At 43.8% G+C, this 15,744-nt stretch overlaps 1 protein-coding gene across 2 annotated transcripts in view; it reads left to right on the plus strand.

Moving 5' to 3' along the window:
- The window catches only part of LOC121282995 (dual specificity protein phosphatase 8-like), a 206,339-nt gene that overhangs the window by 13,451 nt on the left and 177,144 nt on the right, over positions 1 to 15,744 (plus strand). The window contains exon 2 of one of the 2 annotated variants that reach the window (XM_041196879.1): positions 117 to 161. The exons of the other annotated variant lie outside the window; for it this stretch is intronic. The gene's annotated coding sequence lies outside the window, so the exon portion shown is untranslated. The remainder of the gene's footprint in view (positions 1 to 116; positions 162 to 15,744) is intronic. 2 annotated transcript variants of the gene reach the window in all.

Consider the following 15,744-nt stretch of genomic DNA (forward strand, 5'->3'; position numbering starts at 1 on the left):
CTGCTGCAAGCCTCACACCTGCATCTCGAACACACTGCCAGCAATTCAATCATGACAGCCACATCAGCCAAACAGATTGCGGGACCCTCACTGACACGTTTCCCACTCTCTTGCAGGGTAAGGTGGCATACAACGGAAAGCAGCCGCAGCTAAACTGACAGGTATGTCTGAATCTCCTAAGCCCCAAGAAGGAGGCAGTGCTGGCCATTATTGGAATGGCTATTACTGAAGCTATGGCCAGCAAAGGGGCTGAAACTATCACAGATGACAGTATCCTCATACCGAATCCTCCTCCTTTATATCTCACTTCCCCTCATCATCTTCTGATTTACAAGCTACAGATGGCTTAAGCATGCAGCTCTAATTTACCCCCTACCCCACCCCAAAACATTACCTTTGTGCCTTTCCCTTGTCTGCTATAAGGAAGAGACACAGTCACTTGATTTCACATGTACAGCTCAGATACTGACAGTGCATGTATCTTACAGGGCAACATCGAGGCAGGATCTGAACATGGTGAGACACTGGGCATGAGTGATCTGCAGGGGACAAGAGTAGCACAGTGCCAGTTCACCAGAAGGTGAGGTCACACACGTGTTCAGCTATAGAGGACTCAACAAGCATTTTGATGGGGCTTGGAACCCATCCTTTCCAGCATAGAAATAAAAGGTGACCAACTCTATTCGCAGAATTGTGGACCCTGTAGATCAAAGGGTTAACTTTAATAATAGCTACTGAGCATGTGCATAAGGAGCTATGTCACAGTGATGTCACTCACTGAGAGAAGATGACTGAGAAGCATGTTAGAGAGTAGCTCCAGTTATGTCTTAGTCTTACTTGACCTTTGTAAATAGTTAGTATGTAAATAAATGTGCTTTCAACAAAAGACCATTGCCTCCAGCAAGTTCTCTTCTAGAGTAAGAAGCTTAACGAATCCCGAGATAAAGCCATGATAACAGAGGCTCAACAATGATGCAGTGTTTGATGGCCAGTTTCCCAGCTCCCATTCAGTACAAGCACCACCGCCCACCATCTGAGTGCTGCAGTAGAAGCTTTGGCTGTTGTCATACAAGCTGAGACTGCTATCATTTTTATTGAGGATTACAGTATTCAAAGGGGCTTGCAAGGTGTCATAGCAGTCCAGCAATCTGCCCTCCAATAGGCGCCTAGGATTGCTTATGTACTGTCAGGAGGAAGCGGCAGTGGCTCCATAGAGCACCACCTCACTCAGGATGACAGCATTCATCTTCCCACCACTGCCACACTGCCAGTTTCCATGCTGTTGGCAACTGGCCAGCCAGTCCAGACTGCTGCCGCTCATATTGAAATGGTGCAGGCCATAGCCGGGACTTCTAGGCCCAGAGCTGCTCACAGTCGCCTTCCAAGACCATCTGCAATCTGCATCACTGAAAGCCAGTGGCTTTCCACCAGCTATGCTGTACTGCGTAGGAAGCCCTAGGACAGGGAAAGGAATGTGGAAAAGAAGCACTAAGGGAAGGCCTTGATTAGTTGACCTTAGTATTCAATGTGGCATGATTTCAGTTAGAAATTTGGTTTGTAATGTTTATTTTTTTGTAGCTTTTATTTTTGAATTTTGATTGAATGGGCATCAGGATGCTCAGTGACAGAGGGAAGATAAGGTGTGGGACTGTTGGTGAATGGGGAGTTGGGATTACAGTTATGGGTATTGTATTTGGATAAGTTCTTCAAGGACAGCACAGACAGAAAGGGGCTTTCTAGGTTACCTCTTCTCTTTCTCTTCTTCTTTCCCTCTTCCTCCTGTTCCTCTTCTTCAGCTTTTTTTTCTTTATTCTTTCATGGGATGCGGGCATCACTGGCCATGCCCATTTTATTGCCCATCCCCAACTGCTTTTGAGAAGGTGGTGGTGAGCTGCCTTCTTGAACTGCTGCAGTAAATGTGGTGTAGGTACATGCACAGTGCTGTTAGGGAGGGGCCCAGCTACAATGAATGAATGGCAATATTGCTCCAAGTCGGGATGGAGTGTGGTTTAAAGGGGAACTTGCAGGTGGTGGTGTTTCCATGCATCTGCTGCCCTTGTCGATCTAGGTGGTAGAGGCCGTGGGTTATCAAAGGAGACCTGATGAGTTGCTGCCATGCATCTGGGTAGATGGTACATCCTGCTGCTTCTTTGCATCGGTGGTGGAGGAAGTGAATATTGAAGGTTGGGATGGGGTGCCAATCAAGCAGGCTGCTTTGTCCTGGGTGGTGTTGAGCTTCTTGAGTGTTGTTGGAGCTGCACTCATCCAGGCAAGTGGGGAGTATTCCATCACTCTCCTGACTTGTGCCTTGGAGATGGTGGGCGGGCTTTGGAGAGTCAGGAGGTGAGGTACTTGCCACAGAATTCATCGTATAGCTGGTGGCAAGTGTTGATCCTACATGATTGAAGAGAGAGCCTCATGACTTCCATTTGACAACAAACTGCAAATACTTCAAGCTCCAGCCTGGAAGAAAGCCGATCTATAAAAGTTCATTGCCACAGTCACCTTCACAGCCACTGGTAATATTGCCCTTGCCCTACTTTGAGGTTGTAGTTCTGGCTGCAACAGGTGGAAGATTTCAGTGAGGACGCCATTACTGAAGTACAGATATCGCACACACGGCTCCTCACCGAGGTTGAGGTAAGAGAATTACTTTCTGAACATCTTCGGTTGATATGGCCTCCTGTTGAGAGCCTTCCTCCCCGCCTTCTTCGTTCTCTCTCTTCCAGCAGCTTTTCCTATTATACCCAACCTCTGTGCATTCTCCAAGTCATGCTGTATTCCAAAGGAATGCATAATATTGCACCCATGCCTATGAGCATGTCAGAAGCCTTAAATGCTGAATCAGGTCCTTCAAGTCCCTGTAGACTTTTGTGAGGTTAGCTGAAAGTGTTGAGCTCCAATATGCCTGTGCTGGCATCAAATCAGCATTCCATGATGCTTGATGTCATGATTTGCCTGCTGTGCATGCCTACACCAACCATTTACTGCATATGTGCTGACACCCTTAACAAATGCTGTTAGCACAGTATGTCCCAGAATTGTGCCTGTGTGCTGTGGGTACCACTTGGATCTCTAAAGACACTCATAGCACCCATAATATGGGTGCAAATTCTCCCAATTTCTCACCTGCAATCTTCTCTGTCCCACCCATTCCTTGTGATGAAATGTTCCATATTCCAATAGCTGCCCTGCTATAAATAAATTTCTTCTGACTGCCAGTGTCTCTTCCCTATTGCCCTTGTTTGCTTCCATGCATACCTTTCCAATCAAAACTTGAACACTTCCAGCAATGGCTTCACTTCCAGCACATATTGGTATCTTCAGTGTCCTCAAGAATCTTTCTTTTCTCCCTGTACCTTTTCCTCATCTACAAACTGTTCCTTGGAGATATCATCCACAGACATTTAAACTTAAACCTTGGCACAATTTTCTGGGGGTGCTTTTGTCCTTCAAGCATGGCCCCTCCTCTTTCTGCTACTTAAGGGAGTGACCGACTGCACTCAAGCCACCACAGTTCCTTGCCTGGCAGTAGGCAACTTCCTCCATTCTAAACATTACATCAATGGGACCAGGCCCCCTCCTGACCAACCCCTGATGGCCCACACTCTGTGGCAGGGAATCCAGCACAGCCAATCTTATCCTAGGTTATTTCATTTAGAAGCTCCCAGCTGAGGCCAGTCTGTCCAGTCTTCCTATTCAGTACCAACTATAGATTTCACACCAGCATTTCTTCAAGTGAAAGCACTTTTGTTTTGCTTCCACCGTTGATTCAGTGAAAGACTATTTATTTTTTGGGCAGTAAAATGAAACCACCAAGCCATACTTGAAGGAGCAGTGCTGCTCAATACATAAAAGAAGAACAAATTTGCATTCATATGTATATATATAGCACTATTCATGGCTTCAGAGTGTCTCAAAGTGCTTTATAGCCGCTGTGGGAAATGCAGCATCCCATTTGCGCATAGCAAGATCCCACAAACAACGGTGAGGTAATGGCCAGATAATGTGTCTTAGTGATATTTGTTGAGGGATAAGTATTGGCTAGGACGCTGGGAGAAACACCCCTGCTTGTGTTCAAAATAGTGCCAAGGGATCTACTGCAGAGAGCACAGAAGGGGCCACAATTTAACATCTCATCCAAAAGTCAGCACCTCCAACCGTGCAGCACTTCCTCAGTACTGCACAGGTGTCAGTGTCGGGAGGGTAATCGCAGTCAATCATGAACTGTCCCATGAGTTTCTCAAAACAATTTCCTGAAGTTCTATATTCCAGGTAGAAGTGAATTTTTTGATAAGTTAACAGAGACGGTTGATGAGGATAATGCAGTTGGTATGGTGCTGTACATGGATTTCCAAAAGGTGTTTGATAAAGTGCAACATAACAGACTTATCAGCAAAGTTGAGGCCAATGGAATAAAAGGGACACTAGTAGCATGGATACGAAGTTGGCTAAGTGACAGGAAACAGAGTATAGTGCTGAATAGTTGTTTTTCTGAATGGAGGCAGGTTTGCAATGGGATTCCTAGGATCAGTACTGAGACTACTGTTACTTGATATACATTAATGACATAAACTTGGGTGAGCAAATACAATTTCAAAATTTGAAGATGATACAAAACTTGGAAGGAATGTAAATTTTGAGGAGGATAGTGGTAGACTTCTAGAGGGTGTAGATAAACTCGTGGATCGGACAAACATGCGATGGATGAAATTTATGCCAGGAAATGTGAAGTGATACATTTTGGTTTGAATCACAGAATCAGAATCACAGAATCACAGTGCAGAAGAGGCCCTTAGGCCCATCGAGTTTGCACCGACACGTGAGAAACACCTGACCTACCTACCTAATCCCATTTACCAGCATTTGGCCCTTAGCCTTGAATGTTATGACGTACTAAGTGCTCATCCAGGTACTTTTTAACCTGCCTCCACCACCCTCCCAGGCAGCGCATTCCAAATCGTCACCACCCTCTGGGTAAAAACGTTTTTCTTCACATTCCCCCTAAACCTCCTGCCCCCTCACCTTGAACTTATATCCCCTTGTGACTGACCCTTCAGTTAAGGGGAACAGCTGCTCCCTATCCACCCCTCATAATCTTGTACACCTCGATCAGGTCGCCCCTCGTTCTTCTCCGTTCCAACGAAAACAACCCAAGTCTATCCAACCTCTCTTCATAACTTAAATGTTTCATCCCAGGCAACATCCTAGTGAATCTCCTCTGCACCCCCTCCAGTGCAATCACATCCTTCCTATAATGTGGCAACCAGAGCTGCACATAATACTCCAGCTGTGGCCTCACCAAGGTTCTATTCAACTCCAACATGACCTCCCTACTTTTGTAATCTATGCCTCGATTGATAAAGGCAAGTGTCCCATATGCCTTTTTCAGCACCCCACTAACATGCCCTCCGCCTTCAGAGACCTATGGACACACACGCCAAGGTCCCTTTGTTCCTCTGAACTTCCTAGTGTCATGCCGTTCATTGAATACTTCCTTGTCAAATTATTCCTTCCAAAGTGTATCACCTCACACTTTTCAGTGTTTAGTTCCATCTGCCACTTATCTGCCCATTTGACCATCCCGTCTATATCTTCCTGTAGCCCAAAACAGAAGAATGAGAAGAGGCAATATAAAACAAAGGATACAATGCCAAAGAGGATCCAGGAACAGAGAGACCTGGGGTGTATGTGCACTCATTGTTGATGGTGGCAGGGCAGGTTTAGGAAGTGGTTAATAAAACATTTGGGGTCCTGAGCTTTATAAATCAAGGCATAAAGTACAAAAGCAAGGAAGTTCTGATGAACCTTTATAAAACACAGGTTTGGCCTCACCTGGAGCATTGTGTCCAATTTTGGCACCACCCTTTTAGGAAGGTGCTGAAGGTTTCAACAATGGTGCAGAAAAATATTTACAAGAATGGTTCCAGGGATGAGGGACTTCCCTGTGGATAGATTGGAGAAGCTGAGGTTGTTCTTAAAGCAGAGAAGGCTGAGAGGAGATTTGATAGAGGTGTTCAAAACCATGAAGTGTCTGGGCAGAGTAGATGGAGAGAAACTGTTCCCATTGGTGGAAGAGTCAAGAACCAGAGGACACTGATTTAAGATGATTGGCAAAAGAACCAAAGATATGAGAATTTTTTTTTTGTATAGCGAGTAGTCAGGGTTTGGAATACACTGCCTGAGAGGATGGTGGAAACAGATTCTATCATGGCTTTCAAAGGGAATTGGATAAGATATTTAAAAATTTGCTACCTGGAAAGTGCAAGGGAGTGAGATTAGTTGAAATGCTCTTGCAGAGAGCTGGTGTGGACATGTTGCGCCAAATGGCTGCCTTCTGCACTGTAACCATTTTATGATTCAATGAAGTGAATGATTGGGGACAAATGACTCGTTCCAGCCCTATATCCTGCATGTTTCTCAAGAACCTTGTTGGAAATGAGAAGACATGCATTGATTTACAACAGAAAGTGAGTTGTTTGCTCCAACCAATCATAAGAGAAAGTTACTGGTCACAGCAGGTCCATCCAGACAGAGCTGTGGCACAGCAAACAGTTACAGCCTGTAGCAGATGTTCTCAACATTCCTCCAAGTTCTCTTCCTAAATCTGTGCTGTAAACAGGGAAATGCTGTCCTTTAATAATACCTGAACAAGGCGGAAGGGAAATTAGAGTCAGTTAAAAGGGATTCAGGGGCAATAAGGGAACTATTCAGAGACGTTACTTGGTGCCAGATTGCATTCTTCAGTCAGCCTTTTGCACGGGGTCAGATGCCATTGGCTAACCGTTGGGTATTTCCTTTGATTCATCATTGGTGGTTGTGCCTTCAGCTGCCTAGGCCATAAGCTTTGGAATTCGCACCCAAAACCTGTATGCATCTCTCCCTCTTACTCTTTTTAAGTCACTTGTTTAAACCTACCTGGCTGACCAAGCTTTTGGTTATTTTTCTGATTATCTCTTTATGTGACTGGGTGTCAGTTTTTATCTGACAACTCTCCTGTGAAGCGTCTTGAGACATTTGGGATGAAATTTTACGGCCCTTCCACAGGATTTTCCGTTTTTGCTGAAGTCAATGGATTTAGGAATGGCTCACCGTGTTTTACAGCCCTGGCCCCTCTGCGTGGGGCAATAAAATTCCACCTTTGAGTATGTTTAAGGCTTTGTATAAATACAAGTTACTTAGCCTGAGCTAGCAAGAGCACAGTTGACAAAAACAGAATTTGCTTGAAAAACTCAGCAGGTCTAACAGCAGCTGTAGAGAGAAAAAAAAAAAATAACGTTTCGAGTCCTGATGACTCTTCTTCAGGACACAGACGAGGCAGGATTGGATGGATGAACAGGGGATGACTCTAACCAGTAATCAAAACTCGCAAACATGAGAATCATTTCTAAAAATTCAACCTGCAGGCAGAAGAACATAAGCTGTAACTCCGCTGTTTAGAACAGAATGATCCCAAGAGCCTCTTAAAATCACTAAATTCGCTCCAATCATTGTAAGGATGGAGCTAATTCCCTGGCCATATAGAGATGCAATAAACTGTAGTTTGAACAAGGCTGCCTTGTATTTAGATTTTGAAGGACACATTCATCCCATTAATTTCAGTGATTTTTGTACAGTCAAGATAGCAGTTGAAAGTCAGTGTTTACACAAGGTATTCAAAGTGATTTTCAAAGAGCCCTCTTGGCCCTTTTTCCCTGCTGCCGATGACCACTCAGCATTCCTTGATCAATAAAGGACTCAGAGATTTGTGCATTTATTGAGTGCTGTGGAAATTTAAGTGATGTTTTATAAGGATCATACATGACCCAATAGCCTTTTTTGGGGATGTTAGTTGAGTAGATTTTCACAGAGCTCAGCAACTCTAGGTGTTTTCCATAAGAACTTGGAGCAGAAGTAATTGAAAAGCCATAAACAGGGCTTTCTGACTGTTTAAGGTAATTTATTGTATGAGGTGAATTATATCTAAAAGATTCATCTTCCCTTCCACCTCCACTGAATATCTGGAAAACACTCTGTCTCCCTTGCTTCTCCCTACAATATAGTATTCCTGTAGCCTTCTGTTTTACTTCAAAATTCTCTCGGAAAAGCAAGATGATCGAAGCACCTGAACACATTAGCAGAGACATTCTAGGAGCAGCTGGCTGGATTTTGTATTTGGAGAAAGCACCCGTCAATATTACCTCCCAGGTAAAATGTCCCTGGGGGACTTTAGATAGAATACACAATGCTCTTTATAGCTCAGCAACATGTTTCTAACTCAGTAATTTCATTAGGTATACAAGATGCACTCTCACAGTGCCTAAGCACAACCTTCTGCTGCTAGCCATTCAATCAGTAAACAAAGGGAGTGTAGCTTACCATTGCAGAGCAGAGCACAGGGACACACTTTATTTAATCGGAGGTTTAATTGAGGATAATAAGAAAACTGCCAAATACAAGCATTAAGCGGCAAGATTCATCATCCACCTCACGATGCAACCGAGAACGTGGAGACTCAGGAGGACCTGCAAGCCGCTATTATTAATCTAGAGAGGAGAGTGAAGATTGAGCCCTTGAGCTACATATATTAACCTAAAGTATTCACTATATAATCAAGAATCAGTGCAGTAAATTAGTAATCGTGACACAACACACTTATTCATACCTGTTGCACATCCTGAGTGTTGCTTGGTGCTTTCTTCCTAAACCTGCCTTTTTAACAGGGAAGCTGTCATCCTTAGTGCTATTCAAGATAGCAGTGGTGAAGTAAGGATCAGTAAACTTTTGCCATGGGAACATAGGAACAGGAGTGAATCTTTCACCCTCGAGCTTGATCCGTCATTCAATAAGATCAAGACCGATCAACTCTATTTACTTAGCTCTGAATGGAAGAGTATGGTGCAGTTTTATGCATTAATACTGAACTGTATTGAATTTAGGATAAAGTGTGCTCTTGGCATTCTGCTTTGCAATTTATTTCAGAGCTGTTTCCAGCCCAGCTTTTTTTTTTATAAAACTCTGATTCAACTGACCCAGAGCCTTCATTATTGATGAGTGAAATGATAGCCAAGCTGTTGGGGCATCTGAGCACTACACCACATGTTGGTAGTTCATATGTTTGCATCTTTCATTCTTCTCCAGGTTCTGTGGTAGAAAGAAAAGTTGTCTTTGCAGCCAAGTCAGAAATGCATGCAACCAAGAGTGCATTTACTATTCCGCTACAAATAACATCAAAGGGATATTATCTCCTGTGAGCTTTACAGTCGTGATCATGTTCTTCTGACAAAGGCGAGCCAGTTCTTCACTGGAAAGGAGAGAGGATTTGGAGGAACTGTCATCCCAGGTCACCCTTGCACACCTCCAGCTAAGCAGTTATAGATTGTTCCTGGTAAAATCCTAGCTGTTGGTTTTGGCCTGGCTTCAGAGACGGGGAATGCCTGCTCTGTGGGAGTGGCCAAGGAAAGGGCAGAAACTAATACTCCTCGCTTCACTTGACAGCCTGACAGAACTTATTTTGTTGTTGGTATGTTCCTCTTGCAGACACCTGAAAATAATAGCGGGGAGAGTTCAACAGACAGACATGGTGCATGATGTGAAGCTTTGCCTTGTAGGCATTCAGACTGATACAGAATATCAGATTCAACTACAGTAGCTCCCATGTTCCTGATATAAATGCGGAATTTATTAGAATCCTTTGAGCAGGTTACTAGCAGAATAGATAAAGTGGAACCAGTAGATGTAATATATTTGGATTTCCAAAAGGCGTTTGATAAGGTATCACACGTAAGGCTACTTAATAAGAGAAGAGCCCATGGTGTTGGGGGTAGAGGATTGGGCATCGATAGAGGATTGGCTAACTAATAGAAGACAGAGAGTTGGAGTGAGGGGGGCATTTTTAGAGTGGAAACCTGTAACTAGGTGGAGTGCGACAGGATCAGTGCTGGGACCTCAATTATTTACAATATGTATGAATGACTTAGATGAGGGAAGTGAATGTACTATCACCAAATTTGTGGATGATACAAAAATAGGTGGGAAGGCAAGTGGTGAGGATGACACAAGGAATCTACAGAGGGATATAGACAGGTTAAGTGAGTGGGTAAAAAAGTGGCAGATGGAATGTAATGTGGGAAAATGTGAGGTTATACACTTTGGCGGGAAGAATAAAGGAGCTGAGTATTATTTAAATAGCGAAAGACTGCAGAAAACTGCAGCACTGAGGGATTTGGGAGTCCTTGTGCATGAATCCCAAAAAGCTAACATACAAGTTCATCAGGTAATAAGGAAGGCAAATGGAATGTTGGCCTTTATTTCAAAGGGAATGGAGTATAAAAAGAGGAAAGTCTTGCGAAAGCTATACAAGGCACTAGTTAGACCACATCTAGAATACTGTGAACAATTTTAGTCCCCTTATCTAAGGAAAGATATTCTGGTATTGGAAGCAGTCCAGAGAAGGTTCACTAGGTTGATTCTGGGTATGGAGGGATTTTCTTATGAGGAGAGGTTGAGTAAGCTGGGCCTGTACTCATTGGAGCTTAGAAGAATGAGAGATGAGCTTATTGAACCATATAAAATTGTTAGGGGGCTTGACAGGGTAGATGCTGAGAGGTTGTTTCCCCTTGTGGGAAAGTCTAAGACCAGAGGGCATAATCTCAGAGTAAGGGGTCGCCCATTTAAAACAAAGATGAGGAGAAATTTCTTCTCTCAGAGGGTAGTCAATCTGTGGAATTCTTTGCCGCAGAGTGCTGTAGAAGCTGGGTCATTAAGTATATACAAGGCTGAGATAGACAGATTTTTAATCAGTAAGGGAATCAAGGGTTATCAGGAAAAGGCAGGAAAGTGGAGTTGAGGATTATCACATCAGCCATGATCTCATTGAATGGTGGAGCAGACTTGATGGGACGAATGGCCTACTTCTGCTCCTATGTCTTATGATCTTATGGTCTAAAACAGACATAGCTGAAGCAGTAGTTCTTAGATAACTTGTTACCAATTAATCCTTAAAAAGCCTTGCACCTTGTCTGTAGAACATTTATTTTTAAGATTGGAGAGGAGTGGATGAAAATATAACTGAATCAATGGTTTTTAATCTATTAAACCATTATATTATAAATATTGGATATTGTAAAAGACACACAAAATTTTATGGAGTTTGAGGGATTTTTTCCACCATGAATATTGCTGAGAGGCTGCTGGAAACTGAATCTGTCTAGTAAGATTTCACCTTCCTTCACAGGCAACCCTGGTCAGTCTGGTTTCATCATCTGACCTCCCTTTGCCAGCCACTCATCACCCTGCTCTCATCATTGGTTGCCACATGTATCTATCCTTGCATAGCTCTGTCTTCTCTTGCCAATTGGGAAGTGAACACATCTCCATTACTTGATTTGATAATTCATGACTGTCCCATCTCCAATACTTTTAGAACAACTGTATTCACGGAAAGTTTTTTTTAAAAACTTGTTTTTAGTGTCCCTGTGATTTTTTTTTTCACCTGAGTTGCAGTAGTGGCTTGGAGAATAGTGTTTTAATTCCTGGAGAGTTGACAACCCTATGTGTACATACACAAGAAACCAAGTTTTCCCACTTTGTTGTAAGCCATGAGATGTTTATTATGTCATAAGGGAATCTATGTCACTGGCATGGGGAAGATGTGAAAACAAATGAAAACATACCACTGTTATCTGCTTAACACTGTAACCTCTTAACTAACAAAGAAGGAAACCAAAATTAGAGCTCTTTTAGCTTCACATATATTTTCAAAGGCTCTTTTTATCTGCTGTGCTTCCTTCAGCCACATTTGTAGGCGGGTGCATCATCCTGAGCAGACCCCTCAGTTCATCAGGCCTGGCCTGATTATAATTAATGGGTGGTGACCATGGTCCTGCCAACATTCTTGTTGCTTGTTCACTGGGTCCTGGGCCTGTCAGGGTCCGACCTGCTGGTTCATAGGGCTCAGTGCAGTCACAATCAATGCTCCTAGTTTGTAAGGCCTGGAGTTGGCATGATTCAAGCTGTTGGCTTATTGGCCTCAGCTTGTCAGTGTCTTATCTCTCCCAAAAAAGGGATGTATATTTTATAAAAATCATTATCATTGTTCTAAAACTCTTTTTAAGGGAGCTGTTGATCCCTGAGAAATGGATGTAGCTAGAACTGAGAACAGAGCTTCCTTTACTACACTGTGTTTGCAATCAAGGTTAGAATTTTAAAAAATGGTCTCACAGGTCACTGGAGTTAGACAAATTCAACTCCTTGCTTATAAATGAACTGAGACTCACACCACACAAAGTATCCTTTCACCTATTTTACTCAATGTTGGTTCACTAAATGTAGACATTCTATTAAATGATTGCACTGAGGGTGAAGTTAACCCTTCAACAGGTGAACTTGAATGTTTAACCGATCAGCCAACACACCATTGGTGTAGCAAGTGCCAGCAGAGACTCGTAAAGGATAAACTTGTCAGTACTCCTTTTGATTGTTAGCCAGTTAGTAAGGAAGCATTCTATTACAGATTAGACCATGTTAGGTAAGTGACATATGAAAAGAATACAGCCAACTAACAGCCTGAAAAACTCAAGCCTCTTCTAAAATGGGCAGCTCGTCAGAAGGATTGGAGCGGCACTGAGCCGAGTGGCACTGAGGAGTAGGATGGCACCAAGGAGTAGGGTGGCAGTGAGGCCAGATGGCACTGAGAAAGGTAGGGACTGTACTGAGGGTAGATGTTATTGAGATAATACAGCATTGTGGAGGAGAGGGAAAGGATTGAACATTAATGAGGCTAGGTGTAATATTGCAAAAGGTAACCTAGGTGGCCTTTGTGGGGAAACACCTTGGATCAAAAATATGTCCATCACATTCTAAATGTCGTGCATCATGAGCTGAATTTACGCTCTCCTAGGAGTGGGTTGGCAGCCAGGCTGGGTGGTGGGTGGGTGTAAAATTAGGCAGCGGGTGCTGTTCCAGTGCTCACCTGACTCTGCTGTAATTTTACACACAGTGGGGGAGGTGTCGGGTGCCTTGCCCACCTGTGGGCCAAATGGGCCCATTAATTGGCCACTTAAGGACCTCTTCCTACACTCACTGCAATTTTTCCTGTGCCAGTGCCAAGTAGGAAGCTTGGCAGTTTTCATTGCTTGGGCTGGTGGTGGGCACTGTTGGCGGGTATCTCTGTTATGGGCCCTTTGGCCACATCAGAGGCAAATCCCACCCATTTCCTCTTCCAACCCCATCCCTCAGCCTGCCCACCATGGCCCCCACCCCATTGCCTCTGCTCACCAGGGTCAGACTGGCAAGTGACAATCTCCAGTGATACCCACCACCACCGCCGCCACTTAACTCAGTGTTCGGCTCCAGCGACAAGTGCTCTTGGGCACTAGATGCAGTCCCAACAATGGCCATTGCTCTTGGTGGCACTGCTGGGACCAAGAGAGCTGCTGGTCATTTAATTGGCTGGCAGCTCTTGGAGACGGGATGTCCTCACGAATGAAAGGGCCACCTGGTGGCCTGCTGACCATTAAATGGCGGTGGGGCAAGATGCCAAAGCGAAAGTGAACTCACTCCTGACGTATATGCCATGGTGGGGTGGCAGGTTGTAAAATTCCACCCTGTACATAATAGTTGATTGCAAAACAATCTGTATAAAAAAGAAAAGAAATCCAGTCTTTGAACTGCAACCTGGAATTTCTCAGCTGTTACCAGCACCTTGAGTGGCCCTCGCAGCTCAGAGATTATCTGGAATTTTTTGTTCAGGGCAAAGGCCTTAAAGCTCAGTCAAAATTATGGCTAACCATTACAACTATGATCAAGACCAAGACAGACGTCAAGTGGGTGGGTTCAGGTCAGAGGCTGGTTTTAAACCCGGACAATTTTACCCCCCATTGAACTAATTTAGAGTAAAACTGGGATGGGGGAGGGAGGGTGTGGAGGGGGGTGTCATTGAGGGGGTGGTGGTGTAAAAGGGAAGACCAATATAAACCTATCTATTGGCATAGGGTAAAATCGTCCCTTTATATCTGAGCAACTGCTCGGGGGATCCATGAGTTGATGAGAATAAAATCATCCTAAACATCCAGATATGTCATTCAGTCGTTATTTTAACAGGTGGAGTGAAATATTGGGGGTGGGTGAGGGTGTGATTTCTCTTGACTGTAGGAATGACGGCATTGGACAGCTTAATGAGACTGATGGAATAAGGGACAATCTGATTGCAATATTACTTGAGTTAAAATTAGCTCCCTTTCTTTTTTCTCCCATACCAGGAAATGGGAGGAAAAGAGGCTATAATGAATAAAGGGTTTTAAATGCCAGTTGGCACCTATCCCTTCCCTGTTTGCCAGCTTACTTGCTGGTGGCTGAGTGTAGTATTTGGAGTAAGATGTAGAACAAGGCAGTATAACCCTTCGGTGTTTAATATGGTAAAGGCCGTGGGGAGAGTCTAGGCAGCTGAAAGACTAAGTGAACACATTCATGAAAGGGACCTCCATAAAAATATTCAATTGACTTGGGGCAAGGAGAACAGCCAGAAGTTTATGGATTGCCATGAAGACACATTGACCAAAACACTCACATTTCAAGCTGTTCAAAATAATGTCGCAACCAAATTCATCCCTCCTAAACATTTCACAGCCAACTGAAAGTTGACAGAAGGCATCAGGTAGAAAATCTAGGTTTCGAGAAGGGCACAGGGAAGGACAGAACCTGTGCCCATTTCTCTTGCCCCGCACATTGCACCCTACCTTTGACACCCCCCCCCCCCCATCCTAGTAGTTATACCAATGAACCTGACTGCTTTTCTTAATGGCCACAACATTAAGTACAGCTGTTCAGTATATAATTTTATTTTCCCAAGTGAATGAATAACAAATACAGAGCAGAATTCCACACGTGAAGGTTGTGGCATTAAATGATGGTGCAAATTGTCAAAGTAATGTGGATCATCTCACTTGAACTCTGCTGCCTACTGGAGTTTTGGAATTGCCTAGCTGTGTTTGGGAAGAAAGTGACATTCCTCACAGTTCAGGGAGGCCTAACAAGGCCTATCCTCTCTGGTAGTTAAACAGCTCTTTTTAGAAAAAGGCAGAAAATAGCAACAAAAAAAAATGCATTAAGAAAGAGCAAACAGGCATTTACACAGCGCCTTACACAATCTCAGGGCATTCCAAAGCTCTTCACAGCCAGTGATGTACTTTTGAAGTGTAGTTACTATTGCAATGAAGAGAAATGCTACTCCATTTTGGATGTAACAAGGTCCCAGAAACAGTAGATTAGCTGATGTTTTAGTTATGTCGGTGGAGGGATAAAGATTGGCCAGCAGACGTGGGAGAACTCCCCTGCTCATCCTCCAGTCGTGCCATGGGATCTTTTATGTCCACCTGAGAGAGCAAACAGTATCTTGGTACTTCCAACAATGCAACATTCCCTCACTGGAGTGTCAGACGGGGTCATGTGCTAAGATCTCTGGCGCGAAGCTTCAAACTGCAACCATCTAATTCCGTGATGACAAGAGTGCTGCCGCTAAACCAGGGCTGAACATTAAAATAAAATCTACACAGGCTTGCGGGGGCGCGGAGGTTTGCAGGGTTTTATTACAGAGCTAACGTGGCATGATTGATCACAGCGTGGCCAGAGAGATGCCTAGCATGGAAAGAAGAAAAGATCACAGTGTTATAGTAAAAGTAATGCTGCTTCTCTGAGTTTGCGGTTAATGCCTATTGTTGGGACAGAACAGAGGGGGCTTTACTCTGCAGCAAAGCTGTGTCATAC

This window comes from Carcharodon carcharias, chromosome 10 (genome assembly GCF_017639515.1).
Source record: "Carcharodon carcharias isolate sCarCar2 chromosome 10, sCarCar2.pri, whole genome shotgun sequence".
Taxonomy (NCBI): Eukaryota; Metazoa; Chordata; class Chondrichthyes; order Lamniformes; family Lamnidae; genus Carcharodon; species Carcharodon carcharias.